The sequence below is a fragment of the Nuphar pumila genome, chromosome 1, assembly GCF_984573655.1.
Source record: "Nuphar pumila chromosome 1, dmNupPumi1.hap1.1, whole genome shotgun sequence".
In the NCBI taxonomy this organism is placed as follows: domain Eukaryota; kingdom Viridiplantae; phylum Streptophyta; class Magnoliopsida; order Nymphaeales; family Nymphaeaceae; genus Nuphar; species Nuphar pumila.
The window spans coordinates 56,565,896-56,589,298 of record NC_143249.1 but is presented as its reverse complement, the minus strand read 5'-3'; positions in this window follow the sequence as shown (position 1 = coordinate 56,589,298).

The window sequence follows — 23,403 nt, the reverse complement described above, 5'->3', positions numbered from 1 at the left end:
AGCCTTTTTCCATGCTTTCCTGAGATAAACATAATAAAAGATGATGTAAAATTGAATAAATAATAAAAATAAACAACTTTGAAATTTAAAATTTTGAGAAAAATGGCCAAAATACCCTTGAAAATTGCCTTCTATTGCAAAATAGGGTTAAAAACAGGGTTTCTTAGAAAATATTTTGGTAAAAAGCTTGATCCGAGGATCAAACAGATTCAAAACAATGTGAAATTGGGTGGAAGGCATCCTAATATGATTATACACATGATCAAGCCTTAAAAATATAAAATATTTTATAAAAAAATCAAAATATTGAAAGAAAACCAATTTTTGCTTGTGTTTTAATCAAATCGGGACTCCGTAGGCATCCTGTTTTTATAATTTAACCAAATAAAGCATCAAATAAATTCCAAAATCTATAAAAATCGACACGGACACTTTTAATAACCCTAAAATTAAAATAAAATAAAAAATATATTTTTTTAGCATTATTTTGATATAAAAATTAAATAAAAACATGAAAATATGTGATTTTTGCCCACGGGCACGTACCTGTCATAGTGTCAAACCCGAATTAGGCATCAAAAAGTAATGAAAAATAGGAAAATTCCATATGGATAAACTAGACATCTAAACCAAAATAATCTTTTTTACAGATAAAAAAAATCATCTTCGGTTAGAGAGATATTATTCCGGAAATATACACTTGATTTCGGCGAACGCGTAATAGCTCCAAAAAAAATAGTGCCGATTTTGGCTCAATTAAAAATAGCAAACAGAGTTAAAAAATTACATAAATCACACTAATAAAACTATACATGCTGCCAAATCTTTGACTATTTACAGATCATCAATTGGATCTCCGGTTAGGGAAATACGATTCACGCAAGTTGCCCTAAAGCTAAAATGATGCATAACGGTCTCTTAAAAATAGATTTTGATTTATGATAAAGGAAAAATATCAAACAACCATAGAAAAATCTGAAATTTTCACAAAATATACTGGACATCATGACAAACCGACTTCTTTTTATGGATCATCGTTCGGGTCTCCAGTTAGGGAGATATCACTTCGACAAGCCATCCCCAATTCCACGTAGCATTTTCATGGTACATGAATTAGAGTTAGGTTCTATGATCATCGCAAACTTTTTCCACTCGGGATATTTCTCTCTCTTCCTTCTCTTTTTCTTTTTCAATCTCTATTTCCTCCTTTTTGAAGAGAGAAAATAAAAGACATAAAAGAAGAAAGAAGAGAAAAGAAAAGAAAGAAGAGAGAGGAACTCTTTTGCGGGGTCTCACTTGACCTTAATTTTGAAGATATTTAAGAAAATAACTCACCTCCGTTTTGAAATATTTGTGGGAAAATTGGAAGACGAGTTTCGCTTGTCGGTACGAGTTTCGACCGTTCCTGGCGCCTTTACCAGGGGTAATCAAACCAAAAGTCGAATTCATGCCTCTTTGCTTTGCTAAAAGATTATCTAAAAATTTATTCTAAATCTAAATGCACAAAGAATCATGCTTGTGCCATGCAAGGATGTATGCTCTTTTTAAAAAATGATTTGGAAATCTCCAGGTGTTTCTGAGGTGAATAGAGTGAAGAAATGATTTCTAACTTAGAATTTGAGATAGATCTTTGATAGATATTTGAAGTTCTAAGTCTTTGAAATAATTAGAGTTTGGGAAGATAAATCTGGATTTTGAGAAGGAATGTTTGAGATAAAAGGAGAAGAAAAGAAATTTCAAAGTCATAAATGGACTTTGAATTAGAATTTTGAACCTGGATGAATGTTTGAAATGGAATTGAATTCTAGCTTTGAAGTTTGAAATTTAGAATGAGATTTGAGAAATCCAAATGGAATTGGTTTTAAGAGAAATGGAATGGGTTTTTGGAATTTTGAGAATCAAGATAAACTTGGATTTTGAAATCCGGAATGAAATGGAATTGGTTTTGAAAGTTGGAATTGGGAATAGAATTCGATTTGAAATATGGAATTCAAGATGGAATTTGAATCATAAGTCTGGATCCTAAATAGAATTAAGATCCAAGATGAAATTGAATTCTGGATTTAGAATCCTAAATGGGAATTGGATTTGAAATCTGAGATCCAAGATAAAATTGGATTCTGGATCCTAAATGGATTTTAGATCTGAAATCTGAGATCCAAGATGGAATTGGATACTAGATCCTAAATAGAATTTGGATCTGAAGTCTGAGATCCAAGATAGAATTGGATTTTGGATCCTAAATGGAATTAGGATCTGAAGTCTGAGATTCAAGATGGAATTGGATTCTGGATCCTAAAATGGGTTTTGGATCTGAAGTTTGAGATCCAAGATGGAATTGGATTTTGGATCCTAAAATGGATTTTGGATCTGAAGTCTGAGATCCAATGATGAAGTTGAATTCTAGATCCTAAAATGGAATTGGATCTGAAATCTGAGATCCAAGATGGAATTGGGTTTTGGATCCTAAAATGGATTTTGGATCTGAAATCTGAGATCCAAAAGTGGAGATTGCACTTGGAAATCTGGATCCAAGTTGGGATTGGGATCTAACTTTGGTTTTTGGATTTTGAAAGTCCAAATGGGACTTTTGAAGATGGATCCGGGTTTTGAAAACCCAGATTGAATTTGAGATTCAAAATCAATCTCAAACTTTAATCTTTGATTTTGAAGATAAGAAGATAAACTTGATTTTGAATAAGAACATAAATCAGAAACTTCAAAGTTAATTTGAACTTTGAAGTTTGAATTTTGATTGAATTGGAAATTTGATGTTTTGAATACAAGATGATTTTGAAATTTCAAAGTCAATTTGGACTTTGAAATTGATTTTTTGAATCTTGAAATGAGATAGAATTTGAATTTGAATCTATAAATAAGATTTGATCTGAGAAATGAAGGAAATACTTAAAATCACTTGGAGTTTTGAAAGGGGATTTTGAAAATATGATGCAGTTCTATCCTAAATGATGAATGCATTTAAATAATTTTGAAATTGGACTTGAAAAACATATTTTATTTTTTACATGAATTAGAAATAAGATTAAAGATATAATACATCCCTGACTATGGTCATTGAATGTATTATATAATAATCATATTTAAATTCAAGTGAAGAAAAAAATACATTTTGGTGCTTTTATAGAGTTTAAAATGAAATTAGTTCTCAATATATCCTGACTATGGCCATTGATATATATATTGAATTAATTTTAAACTAAACTCTGATAAAAGAGGAAAATATGATGAATTTTGAAAAAGATCCAGTGTGGATCCAATGTTATTTTGTAAAAGATAAAAATCCTAAGTTTTTTTTACATCCTGACTATGGCCATTGATGCAAATCATCGACTTAGGATTAATTACCTTTTACAAAATGGTTCACGTGCCATTCGTGGTCCCATTGCGAGATTTTTGAAATAGAAGAGAAAATGATATGAAAATAAGCAATTTTTAAGATATGTATGCTCATACATTCTAATCTTTTGCAGGAAATGAAAATTTTCATTATGATCTAGCTATTACATCATGGAATCGATTTTGAAATTAAGATTTCCTAATATAAGAAAGAGATGTATTTCCTGCACAACAGGGTTAGTACAAAATAGCAAAGGTACAAAATATAAAGAATTAAAAGCTTTGTATTTTAATATTAAAGACCTACCTTGAAAAATGCCTATTCTAATGAAGAGAATGTAACGAAATGAAATGCTTAACTAAGTGAAAAGGTGTATGAAGGTATATATGTCAAGGGTTCACTTTGGATGGGAAAATATACATGAGATGCATATATGCCAGTTAACAAAATGTTCATGTTGATGCTTAGCTAATATATGCACAATAGAGGCAATGGAGTGTATAATGAATAAGCTTGGGTGGGAGAGTTGCTGAGGATGATAAGTGATGGGGCAGTGAAAATGATTGGAATGACATGGTGAAATGAAGAAAGAAAATATAACACTATGCTGATGTTATCCGTAATTACTCAAGTGAAAACTACTTAAGAGTTAGAAGTGTATAGGGAACAACCACGAAAATGTCAATACATGAAATCAATGGAGTTAGGCAACAACTAAAAATGTCCATATATGTTGTATAGGAAATGCCTTAAACATGCTAGTAAGGGAAGCATGGAATTTTGCTCAACATATATATCAGGGGATTAGCATAGAGGAAGGTAACCGAAAGCAGTAGGATAGACAACATATGCCTAATTTACACAGAAAGGGACACTATCACCTGTATATGCTGATAATCTAATTCGGCTATTAGTATGAGAAGACAAAGCAATGCTACTAATATGCAACACCAACAAAATGTTTTCAAATGACTCTAATGGATTGAATTTATTCAGCACTACGAAGCTTTATCATTCAAAATCACCAAGGGGTATGCTGAACCAAAAATAAATATGTTGAACTGAAAACATAAAACATTGCAAGGCTTTCATCAGTGGATCTGTGTTTAAGACAACCATTAACTAACAAAATGAAGTTGAGGGTATGATGTACAAATGATACCATTATAATGCCATCAGACTGTAAAATTATATAAAATCGCAATTTGGAAATAAAAATTTTAGTGAAAAATAATGAACAAGAGGCAACGATAAAATTTCTTATCTAGTGAGGACATTGCAGGAAATGGGATAAACATAATAAATGGGGTGAAAATGGCAGAAAATACAAATATTGCTTCCAGTAATTCTAAGATTAAATCCTGGCAGAAAATTGTTCCAGTGAACTCAGACTTTACGGAGATGGGGACTATTGACCCTCAAAGAAGAAGAGGAGAGAAGCAGCATAAGGCTCTGTGGGTTAAGACCTAAAACATACTGATAGAGGATTGTGAAGAGATAGGTTGAGAATGTTTTGCGGTGTTGTAGTGTCACACATGAGATAAAGACAAGTAGGTGATTACAGCAGGGTGTGCAGTGGTGTTGTACGTGTGCCATGTAACAAGTGGATGTGTATGTAACAAGGGTGTGATGTGCCTAAATGAATATACATCAAGGGACATGTATACAAGGTGAAGTGGTAATAAAGAGACAATAAGTGTTGTATGTTAGAGTGTAAAAAAAAAAGGTATGAAGGTGCAGTAATAGAAATGTGGAGGTGGAGGATTTATCCGCCTGTCATGAATAGCCTTTTATGGTACCACCAATGATGCCACCGTCATTTGGCCTGAGTCTCAAAACCTTTCCCAATGCAGCCTTTATGCTAAGTTCTGCAGGGTCCCCAGAATCTCTGTTCCTTGACTACGTGGTTGCAACTGACCAAACTCCTTTGATTCACCATTTATCAAACATTCATTTTGGATAGCCTCCTTTGGATGCGATAATATAACTACTGCAACAAATGGAAAACGAACCTTTGGGAGAGTATCTACAGCGGCAACTGATATAGGATGCAAAATGTTGCTTGCAACATGGGATGGCATGTTAAGGACGCCACTCTTAGTTTGGATAAGGATCAGTTCATCTGGTGTATCATAAATATGATGTTGCCGATTAAGCAGGGAGTAGAGGGTATCCTGTAAACATCAACTTCAACAATGATAATACAGATTGTGGACAATGCCAAGGTCGATGCCATTAAGTAAGGCTCCATCAAATTGAGTCCCTATGTTCCCCGCAGTATTCATCATACATGTGAAGGGAGGGTAAAAGCCAGATATCTTGAGAGTTCTGAAGGTTGGGAGAATCCTTTTCAAGATTGGATGTTAGGAGAGGGACGATATACAGATGATACAGGACATGCTATTCGAGGAGCAATAAACGCAAACCAGGGCAAAATGTACTGGGATAAATATTCATAGGTGATCAAAGGTTACTACAAAAAAAAATCTGTTACAGAATGAAAGCCACAGAATCATCATCTTCAATTGAAAATTCAGAGAGGAAGTTTGCTTTCAACCCCCACTTTTTGATTAATTGGTTATTCTTGGATTGCTTAAGAATTAGGGATCCCCTTTAACAAATCATTTTCTTTCCTTAGCTCCCCACCCATCATCTCAGGTTCTAATAAATCTTTTAGCAGAACATACTATGCTGAATTTATCAAAATCGAGGGTTGTACAATTTTCAAAAACCTTACAAAACTATCATTTTAAGATTGAATACAAGTAAACTAACCTGAACTGGGGAGGTATCAATGCTATAACAAATGAATCTTGAAAATGCAATGCCACTGACAGGGCTATATCACCTGTATGCTAATGGCAGGAATGCATCGGATGGCAAAATCACATGAAAATTAGCTATAAAGAAATCAAAGGAAGATAGGCAACACATGAAATCTTTCAAAATAACGAATGAAGATATGAAAGTGCGTATGGACAGACAATGAAAATTTGTTGATAGGTTGGTAACTGTGGTAGAAAATGATGTTGGGGCTATAACGCTAGTATAGAAACATGAGCCAACGTTAGCACGATGCTGAATCAAGAAACTCGAGGCTTGTGGATGTATATAAAATAGATGATGTGCGAAAAAAACATAAAACACTATCATAAATCAGATGCAAGATATAAACAAGAATACCATGCATAGATAAACAGATGAATGATTCGATGAATCGATATTGATTACCTACAGTGCAATATGCAAAAGGGAAGCAAAGGACCCAATATGATTCAGAAAATAAACCTGGAAAAGTAAAATGCATGTATCAACGGATGATGAAAATAGGGATGAAATGAAATGAATTGGTGGTGGTAATGATATAGGAAAATGATCAACTACCATTCAAGCAAGAGATCGGACATAAGCGGATGATCAAAAAAAAAATGTAGGACCACATTTGTCCGTGTGATTTTGCAACATACATGTCGATTCTGCCATATGCAGAACGACATTGTGAATCATGCGTCTAACTAACAGGAGACAAAGCAATAAACTATGCGAAAATTGAAGTAAAGGATGCTTAAATGGGAAAATACAGTGAATCACAAAATGCAACTGGGAGGATGATCCAGTGTAACCTAAAGCGGAGAAATCAGGCATAAATCAGAAGTTAAAACACAAATTAAATGCCGGAATAAAATAGGAAATCAAAATGGCTACCGATGCATATAAGATAATGGAAACACAGAAAATATAAAATAAAACGAAAGGAGATGTGGCCCAGCAAAGGGCCGAATTTCTATTGCAAGATGTAAATCGGTATCACTATAGATGAACCGATATTACATATGATGCTCATGGTAAAAAAAGGATGCCTAGAACACAAATTAGCAGAAAAACGAATAGAAAGAGGGGATTTCTACTCACCGTGGATGAAGCCGGTTCGAATTGGAGAAATGCTTCTCCTTAGTTCTATTTTTGTTGGATAACACACCCGGTATTCTACTAAAATTCTGAGGGATGGACAAGGGGCCTTCCCTTCGTTTTGATTGATGGATTCTCGAAGGAGGGAGATCGATCTTCAATAGCTTGTAGAGGAAGCGCCAGAGAGAGGAAGCCAGGAGGAGGGGAAGAGAGAAGGCGATCTTCTGTGGGGCTACCTTCAGAACCGTAATGAAGGGAAAAAAGGAATTCTAGAAGAGAAGGTAATGGAGGGGTGAAGGCGATGAGGAAAAGGGGTTCTCTGCATGCCCTTTTAAGGAGGGGGAGGAAAGTTCGGGAAGAAGGCCGTTGGGCATCGATGGCGGAGGAAGGGGGATTCGGAGATGGCTCGTGACGATCAATGGCTGAGGCGAGAGAGCGTGCCAGAGCGAGACCATTGCAAATTTCCTTTTTTTTTTAAAAGAGGGTTCCTTTTAAAACAAATTTTCAAAAAGTGATCTTAAAAGGATTTTTTTAGTAAAACCCATTTTAAAAGGTTTAAAACCACATAGTTTTTTCGATTTTTTTGTTGTTTTTCTATATATTTATTATTTATTTTTTTTCTTTGTATTTTGGAATAAAGTTCTAAAATTTATGAGAAAACAAAGATTTAAAACTAATTTTTTGGTATTTTTGAGAAATATTTTCAAAGGATGGTTTTATGAGAATTCAAGGCTATTCTTTTGAAAAATTCTTCAGAAAGCGAGTTTATATCTGGAATTTGAGGAAATATTCGAGGTTCAAAACCTCAAATCAAGAAATACAGAGTTGTGGATACAACCAGATGGACTGTCTGATCCTTTTAGAATTTATTTTCGGTATTTTGAAATTTTAATTTGAAAATTTGGATAACGAGGCTCAGATTTGGGTTTTGACATCGGGTCCGGATCCGAAATTGAGTTGGATATATCCACATGGAATTTAATTCAGAAAATTTGAAGAATAACTTGAAATTTGGTTTTGAAATTGCTTTGATTTTCTCAGAAGAATGGGGCCAGGGGAAAAAAGGACATTTTTACAAAACTTTGAAAAAATTGGGGTGTTCACAGATGCCCCTCTTTGCTACTAAGCTGGTTGAGAGCCGAGCTTAGTGGCAAAGATAACACTCCAAATTTTGAAAAATGTCCCAGTCAGCAGACCTGAACTGGGTGTTGAAGAATTTATTTGAAAGACATGGTTTTTTAGGCTTAATACCTTATCCTGAATGGTTTTTGGGGAGACGAAATCCTCGAAGATGATATGACTGAACAATAGAAGATCAGGAAATCGTGATGGGACTTTGGATGAGAATCCCAAAATGGTGAAGATAAGAATTTCGATCAAGTCTCATGGGTGAGACAAGATACGCCTTTTGGAATGATTCAGGTTTAGCCCTTAACCTGGATGGGACAAAGATATATCAAGATGAATGGAATGAGGAAAGGAATACATGAGGACCTTGATGGGACATTTTTGGAAAAATGCCTCGTGAGATGAAGCTCAAATAGAATCCTATCCTGGATGGATATACAAAGCATGGATTCCTCGATGGGAAGAACCATGATGGGACTGGAAGAAAACATCTCGTCAAAACAAGAAATTTTGTGGGAACAAGACTCAGGTTTAACCCAAACCTGAAAAAGAAAGATACCTCGTGGCATGAGGTTCAGGTTTAACCCTTAACCTGAAGGGGACGACCAAATGGAATCCTCAGACGAAGAAACCATGATGGGACCTCGGAGTTTGGATGAACAAATCCGAAAGGGGTTTGCGAAAGCAGGAAGGTGGGGTTCCCTAAAGCTTTGGAAAAGGGATGATCTTGGGCGTCTCATCACTGAGACTGAAATAACTTTTGAAATGGATGACCTCTCGCAAAAAAATTAGGTTTGACCCTTAACCTGAGTGGGAACGACCATACGGAATTCTTGAGTGAAGAAACTGTGATGGGACAGGATGAGATACTCCTTCTAAAGGAGGCGACTCTTTTGGAAAAATATAAACGCTAGGTTGCATAAAAAAAAAGATATTGAATTTTTATTTCATTCCTGGAATAGTTAGAAAATTTTGCCAATAAGATAAAATTGTAGTTGACTTAAATGCTTGAAAATGTGCACGTATGTGCAAAACGACATCCCCTCTTTTACCTAGAGTATTTCCTTCAATGAGGTTAACTCTTTGGTCTTAAGAGTCAAATTCAAAATTTTAGTACTGATGATTTTCTTCATGGAAGCTATTCATTTCCTTGATATGAGAAGAGAAGAAATATTCTTAATTTTCTAAAAGCAAGTAGTGAAAAGACATTGATGAAATGATTTCGCATGAGAAAAGATGACTTCTGGCAATTTTGGCAGTTTGATATCTGAGTGTTTTCCCACGATGATCTTTTTGCACTCTTTTTGAGTCATTAAACTTTCTCGGGTTTTTACATCATCCTTCATTTGGATGTGTCCTGACTTTTCTCTCTTTTTCAGGGAAGGATACGTCACAAACTCCTTCATCTCGAAGATGTTCTGATCCTTCTTTTATCTCAGGAATTCTATTGGTGATATTGGCTCAAAAGGTTTTTAGATGATAGCAGAAATCAAATATCTTTTAGAGTTTGTCGGTAGGTTCATCACACTTGCCTTCATCTCGACGGTGATCTAAACTTTCTCTGGAAGGATTCTTCACGAACTCCTTCATCTCGGAGATGATCTAAATCTTCTTTGGCCCTGGGGGTCTAGCTCGCCTATTCGTCTTCATCTTGACGACAGTTGAGAGATCTCTTTTGCGGATATTTGATTGCAACTTTAGATGAATAAGGAGATATGGATTGAGTGGATTCTTTTATAGCTCAAGATATTTCCACTGCTTGATTGTCAGATAGTCGTCTTTAAACACGTGTCATAGCCATGATCAATATCAATTTGCTTCTGGCTTTTCAACATCATTGAATATTTCTTTTGCTAATCGTACTGAGGATATTTCTTTCATCCTTTTGGTTGATCGACAGGAAAAAGATTTTGAATTTTATCCTGTTTTTTCGCAAAAAGTTTCACCCTTTTGGAAAGCATACTAGAGGTAATCTGAGGTGATTCTTTTGTGCGGTAAAATGTTTGTAATCAACACATGCTTTTAGCAATTTGACAAAGTTTTCATGAATTCTTTGTGAAATAATCACTCAATATAGATATTGATGAGACCTTAAGTTGAACTTTTGATTTTGAAAATACATGACCAGCAAAAGTCGAAACCTTTGAAATACATGACCAACGAGTGTTGGATCTTTTGAAATACATGACCAGCGAAAGCTGAAACCTTTGAAATACATGACCAGCGGGAGCTGGAACCTTTGAAATACATGACCAGCAAAAGCTGGAACCTTTGAAATACATGACCAACGAGTGTTGGATCTTTTGAAATACATGATCAGCGAAAGCTGGAACCTTTGAAATACATGACCAGTGGGACCTGAAACCTTTGAAATACATGACTAGCAAAAGCTGGAACCTTTGAAATACATGACCAATGAGTGTTGGATCTTTTGAAATACATGATCAGCGAAAGCTGGAACCTTTAAAATACATGACCAGCGGGAGCTGGAACCTTTGAAATACATGACCAGCAAAAGCTGGAACCTTTGAAATACATGACCAACGAGTGTTGGAACCTTTGAAATACATGACCAACGAAAAGCTGGGACCTTTGAAATACATGACCAGCGAAAAGCTGGAACCTTTGAAATACATGACCAGCGAAAAGCTGAAACCTTTGAAATACATGACCAACAAGTGTTGGATCTTTTGAAATACATGACCAACGAAAGCTGGAACCTTTGAAATACATGACCAGTGGGAGCTGGAACCTTTGAAATACATGACCAGCAAAAAGCTGAAACCTTTGAAATAAATGACCAACGAGTGTTAAATTTTTTGAAATACATGACCAGCGAAAGCTGGAACCTTTGAAATACATGACCAGCGGGAGCTGGAACCTTTGAAATACATGACCAGCGAAAGCTGGAACCTTTGCAATACATGACCAACGAGTGTTGGATCTTTTGAAATACATGACCAGCGAAAGCTAGAACCTTTGAAATACATGACCAGCGGGAGCTGGAACCTTTGAAATACATGACCAACAAAAGCTGGAACCTTTGAAATACATGACCAGTAAAAGTTGAAACCTTTGAAATACATGACCAGCAAAAGCTGGAACCTTTGAAATACCTCACCAGCAAAAGCTGAAACCTTTTGAAATACATGACCGACAAAAAGCTGGAACCTTTAAAATACATGACCGACAAAAAGCTGGAACCTTTAAAATACATGACCAACAAAAGCTGGAACCTTTTGAAATACATGACCAGCAAAAAGTTGGAACCTTTGAAATACATGACCAACAAAAGCTGAATCTTTTGAAATACATGACCAGCGGGAGCTGAAACATTTAAAATACATGAAATTTGGAAATTTAAGTTAGAATTTGAATTTTTAGAAGAAAATTTTTGATCAGAAGGTTGAATTTAGGAAGTTTTTGGTGCGAGGCCCGGATTTTTGGAAATGAGCTCAATATATGATTGAAGAGTTTGAGAAATAACCAGTGCGAGGACTGGGTTGTGAAGATGAGCTAGATTTTCAAAATGAATTTTAAAAAGTAAAGATTCTTGGTAAAAACTCTGAATTCAATGGACCATCATAGTTTTAACTGCATGTGGTCCGCTTTCAGGATTTATCCCCTTATCCTGGATGGGGAAGAAAGGAAAGAAATACCTCGTCAGCAGGAGGCATCAGGTTTATCTTTTAACCTGAAGGGGAGCGAATGAAAATTTGAAGAATGATAGAAATCGATGAAAGATTGATAAAAATTGACAAAATTAAAAGTTCTGAATTTTGATAGGCCATCATAGTTAATCGTATGTGGACTTGGTTTTTCAAGATTAACCCCTTATCCTGAACGAGGAAAATAACAAAAAGAATACCTCATTGAAAGGAGACATCAAGTTTATCCCTTAACCTGAAAGGGTATTTTTAAAGATAAAGGTAGATAGAAAATAAGATTGATAAAAAATTGTTAACACTTGACAAATATTGACAATAATTTGATAAAAACTTGATTAAATTAAGAAGATAAACCATATGAATGAATTTATTAAAGATCATAAGATCATTTGAAATTTAGTAGAATTTGAGAAAAGAAATTTGTCTAATCCTGCCTGCATATGATGAAGAAAGATGATTATAGATCAAAAATAAAAATGCCCCAGTATCATGGAGAAGAATGCGAGAATTGATAAAAGATCATTGTTTTATTGAAAATGGCTCTTTGGATAGTACAAGAGGCTTTAGAATGAACATTTCAGGTATAAAACTTCTTCAAATGCAGAGCATTGACAAAATCTGACATTTCCACTCCATCTGCGTCGATCAGACGATATGAATTGCGAGGAAGTACTTTCTTAACCACATAGGGGCCTTCCCAATTGGGTTACCACTTGCTCCGTGGTCGATGCTTAAGATGAGCTGTCGATCTGAGCACCAAATTGTTAACTCAGAATTTTCTCTCAATGACGGACTTGGCATAGTGTTGGGCTATCCTCTGTCGATAAGCTTGAGCATGCTCTGCTGCCTTGAGCCTTCTTTCATCCAGCAGATCAAGCTGCACCAATCTCTGCTGTTGATATTGATCAAGTGGCAATTCTATAAGGGAGGCAAATTTGAGAGCTGACTTTTGGAAATGGAGAGGCAACACTACCTCACTTCTGTAAACAAGTTCTGAAGGAGTGGCATTGGTCAGAGTCCGAATGGTGGTTCGGTATGCCCAAAGTGCATCATGAATTTTCTCATGCCAATCTCGACCTGTTCTCACGGTCCTTTCCAAAATGCGGATCAGAATCTTATTAGTGGCCTCTGCTTGGCTGTTCCCTTGAGGATAGTAGGGAGCCAAGAAATGATGGCAAATTTTGATTTTAGAATAGAAGGTTTTCATCCTCTCATTTTTGAAATGGCTCCCATTGTCCGAAACAATATCATGTGGTATGCTGAAGCGACAAAGAATGTTCTTGTGAATGAAAGAAACCACATGGCGGCCTTCTACTGTGCGCAAAGTGGCAGCTTCAACCCATTTTGTGACATACTCTGTCGCAAACAGAAAGTATTTGTGGCCATTGAAAGCGGAAGGAGTAATTGGGCCTACGACGTCGAAAGCCCACATAGAAAATAGCCAAGGAGAAACAACTGATTATAGATATGTGGCCGGTGCATGAATGAAAGGTGTGTGCATTTGGCACTTGACGCACTTCTTCACAAATTTATGACAGTCCTGTTGCATGGTATTCCAGTAGTACACTGCTCGGACGATCTGCTTGATGAGAGTTTGATAGCCAACATGGCCACCACAAATCCCTTCATGTGCCTCTTGGATAATTTTCATAGCTTCTTCTTTGTCTAAACATCTTGCATACTCAGAACTGAAACCACAGCGGTAAAGGACATTGGCCAGAATGAAATAACGGGTAGACATACGCTGAGTTGCACGTTGCTCCCTTTTTGGCATTTCTGGTGGAAATTCACCTGTCTCAATAAAATTTTTGATATCTTGGTACCAAGGCTTCTCCTTCTGATTGGCCTGGTTTACTTGCATGGTTGAAATGAAAGCAGGTTGCTCAAGTCTGCCAACTTCGAAAGAACGACATGATTCACTGCCCTTGAAGGATAAATTAGAGCCCAGGCTGGCTAAGCCATCGGCTATCTGATTGTGCTCTCTCTTGATATGGTTGAGCTGAAATTCTTCGAAGCTGTCCACAAGGGCTAGGACGATCTTCTGATACGGAATCAATTTGGAATCCTTCACCTGCCATTCAGTGTTAACTTGACTGACGACAAGTAATGAATCGCCAAAGGCATGCACTCTCTTGACATTGAAATTTTGCAGAATTTTGAGGCCTTGTATTAGAGCTTCATACTCGGCCATATTGTGAGTGCATTGGAAACCAAGCTTGAGAGAATAAGTGATCATTTCTTTTTCTGGAGTGATTAGCAAAACTCCAATCCCTATGTCAGACATGCTTTTAGAGCCATCGAAGAATAGGTTCCAAACTGGAGGCTGTTGGACATTGCAGATGTGCTCATCAAGAAAATCATCTTCTGCTTTAATTTCTTTTGTCAGGGGAAAATCTGTCAACTGATCTGCGATCGCTTGGCCTTTAATTGACTTTTGAGAGACATACTCCAAGTCATATTGCATTAGGAGGAATTGCCATTTTGCAATCCGTCCAGTGAGAAATGGTTGTTCAAGAATGTATCTGAGAGGATTAAGTTTAGATGGAAATTTGATTTCAGATGCCAACAAGTAATGTCTCAATTTCTGGCACATCCAAACCAGAGCTAGACAAGTCTTCTCCATCTGAGAATACTTCTTTTCATAATCAATGAAGGTTTTGCTCACATAGTAGATGGCATGCTCTATCAGGCTTCCCTCTTCATACTGTGCGAGGAATGCACCACAGACATTCTGATTGACAGAAATGTACAATAAGAGAGGCTTTCCTAATTTTGACGGCTTTAAGACTGGTGGATTAAGGAGATACTGCTTGATACGCTCAAACGAGAGTTGGCATTCCGATCCCCATTCAAATTTTACTCCTTTTCTTAGCAAATGATTGAAAGGTTCACACTTCATAGCCAAATTGGAAATGAATCTGCGAATAGACTGAATACGCCCTTGAAGGCTTTGCAGTTCCCTGAGATTAGTTGGAGGTGGCATATCAATAATGGCTTTTGCTTTGGTCGGGTCTACCTCTATTCCTTTCTTGCTGATAATAAAGCCGAGCAATTTGTCGGACTCAACTCCGAAAACACATTTATGAGGATTAAGCCTCAATTTATACAGAATGAGCCTTTCAAAAAACTGACCAAGAGCATCGAGGTGATCCTCTTCTTCTTTAGACTTGACCAAAATGTCATCCACATATGCATCCATATTTTTGTGCATCTGATCGTGGAAAATAATGGCCAATTCCCTCTGGTAAGTTGCCCCAGCATTTTTTAGCCCAAACGACATGATTGTATAGCAGAAGGTTCCCCATGGCATAGTAAAGGAAGTCTTTGACTGATCACGAATGGCCAAATTTATCTGATTATAGCCTGAATATCCATCCATAAAGGAAAATATGGCATGACCTGCCATGCTATCGATCAGAAGATCAATATTGGGAAGTGGATAATCATCCTTCGGGGTAGCCTTATTGGGATCCCGAAAATCAATGCAGATCTGAACTTTTCCATTCTTTTTAGGAACTGCCACGATATTTGCCAACGAGTCTGGGTAATCAATGGCTCGGATGAAGCCTGCTTTCAACAAATCTTCAAGTCCCTCTTTAACTTGTTGCTCAACTTGAGGGTCTAACTTCCTCAGTTTCTGCTTGATTGGTCTGGAATCTGGTTTCAACTTGAGTCGATGCTCAACCAGCTTGGGATCTAACCCTGGCATATCTTCATAAGTCCAGGCAAATACTTCTTGATGCTGCTTAAGGAATTGGATGAGTCTTACTTTTTCAACTTCACTTAGACTCGAACCGATTTTGAGGATTTTTTGGATCATCTTCAGAACCAATGTTGATATCCTCAGTTGGATCTTGAACCAAAGACGATGGTTTATCCTGCTTTTGAATGTGAGCAAATTCTGGCAATTCTTGAATAGTGGAATCGAGTTCTGCTAGCTCTTCGGTTTGCTCTGCTGCCTGGCTGACCTCTGCTCTAACTTTTATCTTAGGAATCCTTGCCAATTTTGAATATTTAGGATTGATAATGAATTTCTTCATTGATTCAGGAGTTATGATCCTGAAAATGCCAAAAAAGGTTTTTAAGAGAAAGTACAAGCCAAAAACAAGTTTTTTTGTACAAAGTAAAGAATAATGGCACAGACAAAATATAAGAAAGAAATGATAGATTCCCAAATATGAAGAGAAGATTAATCTTTCATTGATTGGAAGTAAGATATTTACAAAAGGATGGGACTGTGTCGTCCCTACAAGATTAAACAGAGAAATGAGAACAGAAAAGCAGGAAAAACTAAGACATCATCTTCTCATTTGTTTCCTCTAACAAATACTGTTTTCTTGCTGGAAGTCTGGCCGGCGAACCCCAACCCTGAATTGTCTGAATGCTGAATGGGAATGATTGGCTCCACTATACCATCTTCATTTCTTCCCATGCTCCAGAATGGCTGGTATCCATGTTTTATCAGCAGATCAAATCCTTTTCTTGCTTTGGAAAATTGTGGAAATAAAGGATGATCTTTGAAGGAGGTGTAGTCGATACGTCCTCCCAACTTGAAGAAACAGGGTCCTTGCCATTAGACTACTGGTGCCATATTTTCTTCTTCTATGACATCTTTCAGTTTCAGCATCTCTAAGCTCTCGCTGAGATTAATTTCATCGGCTTATCGGATGCTTGGAATGTCTGCCGTGAATGTTGGACGGGGAATCATAGGCTGTGACAGCCTTTCTTCTTGATGCTGTTTGAGTCCAAAGTGATCGGATATCTGAATCAGTCTTAATACTGTGTTTTTTCTGATTTTAACATCAAAGAAAAAATTCACCGGTTGTATTGAGTTTTATATGATGTTCACTGCGTTTTCCAGTGATTGACTGTCGTTTATGGATTTTTCCGGCTAGTGATTGTTTTTCTGGAAAGTGATGGTTTGAAATCTAAGTGAAGGTCTAAAGTTCAGTAGTTGAATGTCTAAAGTCTATCAAACATCGATCAAATGTCTGTAGTTTTTATTTGATTTCCAATTGATTCCAGTCGGAGTGAGTCATCCAATTTTTTATCATCGTGATCTAATGTTTTCCGACATCTCTGTTACCAGCAATAGATCACCTGATCTATCCGGTAGTTTGGAGTGTTTCTGAGCATTGCATCGCTGGTGAAATCTTTCATTTGCTGCATCTTCGGTGATCCTCCTGCCCGAATCCCTTGCTTTAACTGGAATAACTTCACAATTATCGTGAAGATGTGAATCCAGTGGTTTCATTCTTGAGCCACCGTGAAATTCATTTCACGATTGTTATTTCAAATTGATTCTATTGCTGTTTCTAGTAAATGTGAGTGTTGTTTAAAATTCAAATGAGTATTGAAAAAAAAATTGATCTGATGATTGGATTCAATATAATGTGAGAGATATTGATTTTGATTCAGTTTGATTACTGGAATGCTTTTCTGGTGACTGATTTTTTTTCTTAGTGATCGATTGTTTGAAATTAGATTGAATGATTGTGTTTTACAGATCTCTGCTGGATGTTACTGATTTCTGATATCCATCCGTTGAAGTTACTGTAGTTGATCTCTGTATTGTTTGAGCTTCAGATTGTGATTGAATTTCAGCATTGATTGAAGAACTGGATTTATTCCAGCCGGTTATGAATAGTGAAATCCTATAGTTGGTTGAAATTCCCTAAGACAGATTACATTCATTTGAAATTTTGGTGGATGCTTGCAACTTGAGAGTTTGATTTTCACTGTGATTTGGATACTTGAAATTCAAAGTATGTTGGATGAGTTAACTGTGATTTTTCATTGTTGAAATTGTTGTTGCTAACTGTTTTACTCAAATTAGTTAAGTGATTAGTTAAGTAATTAGTTCGTTGTTAATTGCTTTGTAATTAGATTAGTTAATTGATTTGAAATCATTAGCATATCTTTGTTTGTAGTGTAGATTTCTTTCATGTTACCTTTTAGTTTTTTTAGTATTAGCAATTAGTTAATTAGTATATTCTGTTTAGTATAATTTCTACTTCTTTCTCGTGTACTGCTCGTGTTCTTTTGACTTGTGTAGGATTGTAAAGGAGTGGAGCTGAAGTGCATATATGGCACGAAGTACATGAAGATAGAAGATATTTTTTTCTTTTATTTTAGAATTTAGGCATTTAATTGGGTTTGTAAATATCGCTTTTTACGCTCTCTGCGAAGGGTATTCATTTGTTGTAATAGTTAGTTGTTTTTACTTTTCTCGTACATTTTACATTTCATAATACGGCAATAAAGAATAGTTTAGATTTGTTTGCTTGAATACGAAATATTCCTGTTCTCTGAGTTCGACCCGGTCTCATTCACTAGTGAGAACCGCCGGTTTTTATTATTTGATGTCTGGTTTTCACATGTTTTACATATAAAAATCTTTTCAAAATTACAATGATTTAAAAGAAGACATCAAATTTTTGGCGTTGTTGCCGGGGAACGACGTAATATTAGTATTCACTTTATTGCCTAGTGTTTGTTTGCATTTAGGTTTAGAACCACGTATGTGCATATCGTAGAGACGAGCTTACTTTTCAACACAGCCTACCTACTAGGATCCCCTTAGAGGTGACTGTGTATGATTGGTACCGTACACTTAGATTTCATATTTCTTTTGCATAATCTTTGCTGTGTGAAACTGCGTGGTGTTTGTGTAGTTTTGTTGTTTTTAGTTTACTCGCTTTGTGGTTTGTGTGGTTTGGCCGCTTAGTGCGTTAGTTAGGTAGAAAACCCAAAATTAGGATGTGAGCTACACCAGTCTACTTTGAGGTGTATGCAAGGGCGACGCTCGCTTAACCTTGAGCTGGTAGAGCCGATTGAGGACCCAGAGTCCCTTATTAGGAGAGCCCACAGATCTGCAACCATGGCTGAGAATCAGCAGATTACTTGTCCTCTTAGGGAGTATTTCATGCCCAACACTTACACTCCCGCCTCCTGCATCACAAGACCTGATGTAGGAGCAAACCATTTTGAGATAAAGACCAGTGTGATCCAGATGCTACCTTCATTTTATAGCCTTAGCAATGAAGACCCATATCGTCATCTCGATGAATTTCTTGAGATTTGCTCGACAGTGCGAATCAACAACTTTGGAGATGACGCGATGAGGTTGACCCTGTTCCCCTTCTCTCTGAAGAACAAAGCGAAGAGTTGGTTAAAATCATTAGATACAGTTCGAATTACCACTTGGAAACATTTGCAAAGAGATTTTTTAAAGAAATATTTCCCAATTGGTAAGACGAACCAGTTTCGTAAAGCGATAACCAGTTTTTCCCAAATTGAGAGAGAACAGTTTCATGAGTCGTGGGAGAGATTGAAAGATCTTCTCCGCAAGTGTCCCCACCACCAGGTGCCTTGCTGGCAACTGGTGCAATATTTCTATGACGGTCTTACTGAGAAGAACCGTCAGATGGTCGATGCCGCGTGTGGGGGCACATTTATGCTCAAAAGTGAGGATGAAGCATGGTCATTTTTTATGACATTGAGCGAGAATTCGATGCACCATGCGACAGCCTCACGGTTCGATAGGGCTGCACCTGCATAGGATAGCATTAAGAAGGCAGGTATTTTCGAGTTTGGGATGAACCTTGAGTTGAGCAACAAGGTAGACCAACTGTCCTAGAAATTAGATCAGTTGTTGTTGGGTCCCTCTCCTGCCATGCAGGTGTGCGCGTTGTGTGCGAGTCCTGCACACTATGTCTTCGAGTGCCCAGTTGCGCCACAATATCCTGAGTTTGTCCAAGAGCAAGCTCAAATGGCTCAAAACTTCGCTAGGCCCACACCCAATCCATTTTCCAACACTTATAACCCGGGTTGGCGAAACCATCCCAATTTCTTATGGCACAACTCACAGATCGAACACCCTAACCCTTCTCAGAGTCAACCCAGTCAAGGTGGTTATGCGCCTGGATTTCAAAGATCCAGTTATCCCCTAGCCTAACCTGTTTATAATCACCCCCAGTCTCATGAGCCTTCGCATAGTCAGTCCTTCGAGGACAAGATGCTACAAGCATTTTCTGATATTAAGGCAAATTTGAGCTCGCATACTCAGTCTATTGCAAAATTAGAGACCCAAATGGAGCAGCTCGCTGAGGCGCTTAGCAAGCGAAGTGAGGGGACACTGCCTAGCCAGCCTATTGTCAACCCTAGGGGAAAGGAACCCATGCGTAGCTTGCATATGACCGATGCACATCAAGAGCAAGCTCAAGTAGTAACCCTTAGGTGTGGGAAGCAGTACCAAGCGAGGGAGGCTGCAGAAGAAAGAGAGAAGATAAGTGAGAAGCAGTCTGTCCCTAATGTTTTACCTCAGGAAAGCAAGAAGGGTCTTCCATCTGAGCCTTCACCATCCTACATTCCCAAAGCCCCCTTTCCTGAGGCGTTAGAGAGGCCGAGAGCATTAGGTAAGTCCAGAGTGAACATGCAAGAGATGCTTGAGATATTCAAGCACGTTCAGATAAACCTCCCCTTACTAGATGCTATCCAGCAAGTCCCTGTATATGCAAAGTTCCTCAAAGAGCTTTGTACGCAGAAAAGAAAGTCGAGGTCCCATGTGCAGAAAAAGATTTATTTAACTGGGCAGGTGAGCACAGTATTGCAACACCAAACCCCACCTAAGCTCAAAGACCCAATGACTCCTATCATCTCATGTGTCATAGGAAACATTATTGTTGGGCGTGCATTGCTCGACCTTGGGGCAAGTGTTAATATCTTGTCGGGTTTCTTTTATGACCAATTTGGATTAAAAGAGATGAAACCTACACCTATGACTCTTCATCTTGCAGATAGATCGATCAAAGTCCCAAGAGGGATACTTGAAGATGTTTTAGTCAAGGTTGATGATTGTTATTTCCCTGCCGACTTCGTGATATTAGATATGGAGGGAGTTGATAGCTCACAACAGACACCTATTATTCTCGGTTGCCCCTTCCTAGCTACCGCCAATGCGTGCATTAATTTCCGCACTGGTGCGATGGATGTGTCATTCGGAAATAGGAAGATGTGGCTGAACATTTTTCGTGCTGCTATGGGGCCTGCTGTTGAGGAGGCTTCTTTCGAGGCTGATGTCATTCAAGACCTCGTAGAAGCAGAATATGCTTGGTTATTGAGTGATCCACCTCAAGAGGAGGATAAGGAATCACTAGAAGAGGATCACCTAGAGTTATTTGAGAATCAGATAGGTGATTTGAGTTGGATTGGGCACTTCAAGCCATTTAGAGGTAGACAGGATGGGAACACAGTGCGCAGTGTCACAGATGACACTATTTTTCATAGAGAGCCTGATTGAGCCTGACTTCATGTCCATTGATCTCATGGACGATGAAGTTTTTTCCAGGGATCTGTCTGGCTGGGGACGTGAAACTTAGCGCTTTATGGGAGGCAACCCATATCTTGTATATTATTAGATTTGCTTAGAATTTATAGATTTTATTTTGTTTTTACTTTTTCGTGAGTTTTTCATATTTTTTTTGTTTCATTCATGGTTTTCATGTCATGTCATGTATACATTGCATTCATTATATTCATAGAACGTGCATTTTTAATTCATGTCAAGTTGTTTCTACTCTTTTCCCTCATTTATTTCCTCTCATGTGCATTCACTTAGTTTCATATAAGCATGGGGGAGTGCCACAGGGACAGTGTCATTCAAGCATGGGGGAGGGTGTAGTTTGCACACCTTGATATTTCTGTTTACGTTCTTGCACATGTTTACACATCTCTCATGAAAAGTAGGTTTTTAAAGAAAGAGTTTGAACTTATATAAATGTTATTTCAAATCTGATGTTTTTAGAGAATTTTTAAGCCCTACAAAAATTTTTTCTGACATGGATCTAAAAATTATGGTTGTTTATGCGGTTTTCGAAGAAATGATGATAGATACATGTTAGAATTTATTTTGAATCGCAAATATGAATATGCACAGTTCTATTTTTGAAAAACTAAGCAAATGAACAAAAGCGTAAAAATGAGCTCAAAAAGTAAAAAAAGAAGCATGTGTTAGGTTGTTTGTGAAATTCCACTAGAGGGGGGGTGAATAGTGAAATACAATGCAAGTTGATATAATAAAAAATAAAGCAATAAGGCACAACACAATAAACACAAGATTTATAATGGTTCGGTCAAAACCCTGACCTACATCCAGTCCCCAAGCAAACCACTTGAGCTTTCCACTATAACATCCGAGTCACCGGATAAATAGTACAACACCCTCTTCCTCATAGGTCTTCTTCTCTCAACAGAGAAGGGGCACACCCTCTTCCACAGAGGTCTTCTTCTCTCAACAGAGAAGGACAACACCCTCTTACACAGAGGTCTTCTTCTCTCAACAGAGAAGGGCAACACCCTCTTTCTCAGAGGTCTACTTCTTTCAACAAAGAAGGAATACAGTGAATAACAGAAAGTTACAATACTTCCTATAGAACCTTCAGAATGATATGAATGCACGAATGAAGGATTCTCAGAATGTTCTGTTCTTTTCACTCAAAAGATACTCTTTGTCAAAGAGTTATTCTTGACTTTTTCTCTTTCTTTTTCTAGGCTCTCTTTCAAATATCGAATAGGTATTTTTCTCGTTGTAAGCTCACTTGTCTATTCCATTCCCTTCTGTCTTGAATAGTTCATTTGAGTGTGTTTTTATAGCTTAAAAAAATAGTCGTTGGCTTTTTGAAATCATAGCCTTTTTGAGATGTGAAATGTCATGTCATTTCAAAAAACATCTTTAGAGAAATTCGAGAAAGTCTTCTTTCCATAAAAGTAAAATATAGGGTACACTAGTCGTCGTAATATTTTAGGTAATACATATTTTATGTAAAAAGTCTATTTCTTACAATAGTACATTGAACGTTGGATTGTAGGTTGTCATGTAGTTTTGTCTTTATCCTAATTAATGATTTATGGTACATAAGTACTTTTTTACTTTAAATGAGTGTAAGTATAATAAATGCTTTGAGATATTTATTTGTACATAGTCATGTCAAGAGTTTTCTTTATGTTATGTTTTTCAAAGTCTACAGAGAGAATGAAGACTACAAGTAAGTCGACATTCTTGAGAAGGATATTTAACAAGGATTTCTTACAGGAGGTATTTAATGCTATACAAAGAGAATGATGACTTCAAGTAAGTCGACATTCTATGGGTTTGTAAAAAGGTAACTAGAGTATTTTCAAAACCAATATTATATTTGTTTTCTTTGTGTAGCCGATTAAATGTTTTGTCTTTTTTCTATATTTGAAATCATTTCTTTAAAGAAGGTAACTAGAGTCTTTTCAAAACATATTATGTTTGTTTTCTTTGTGTAGCCGATTTCATGTTTTGTCTTTTTCCTA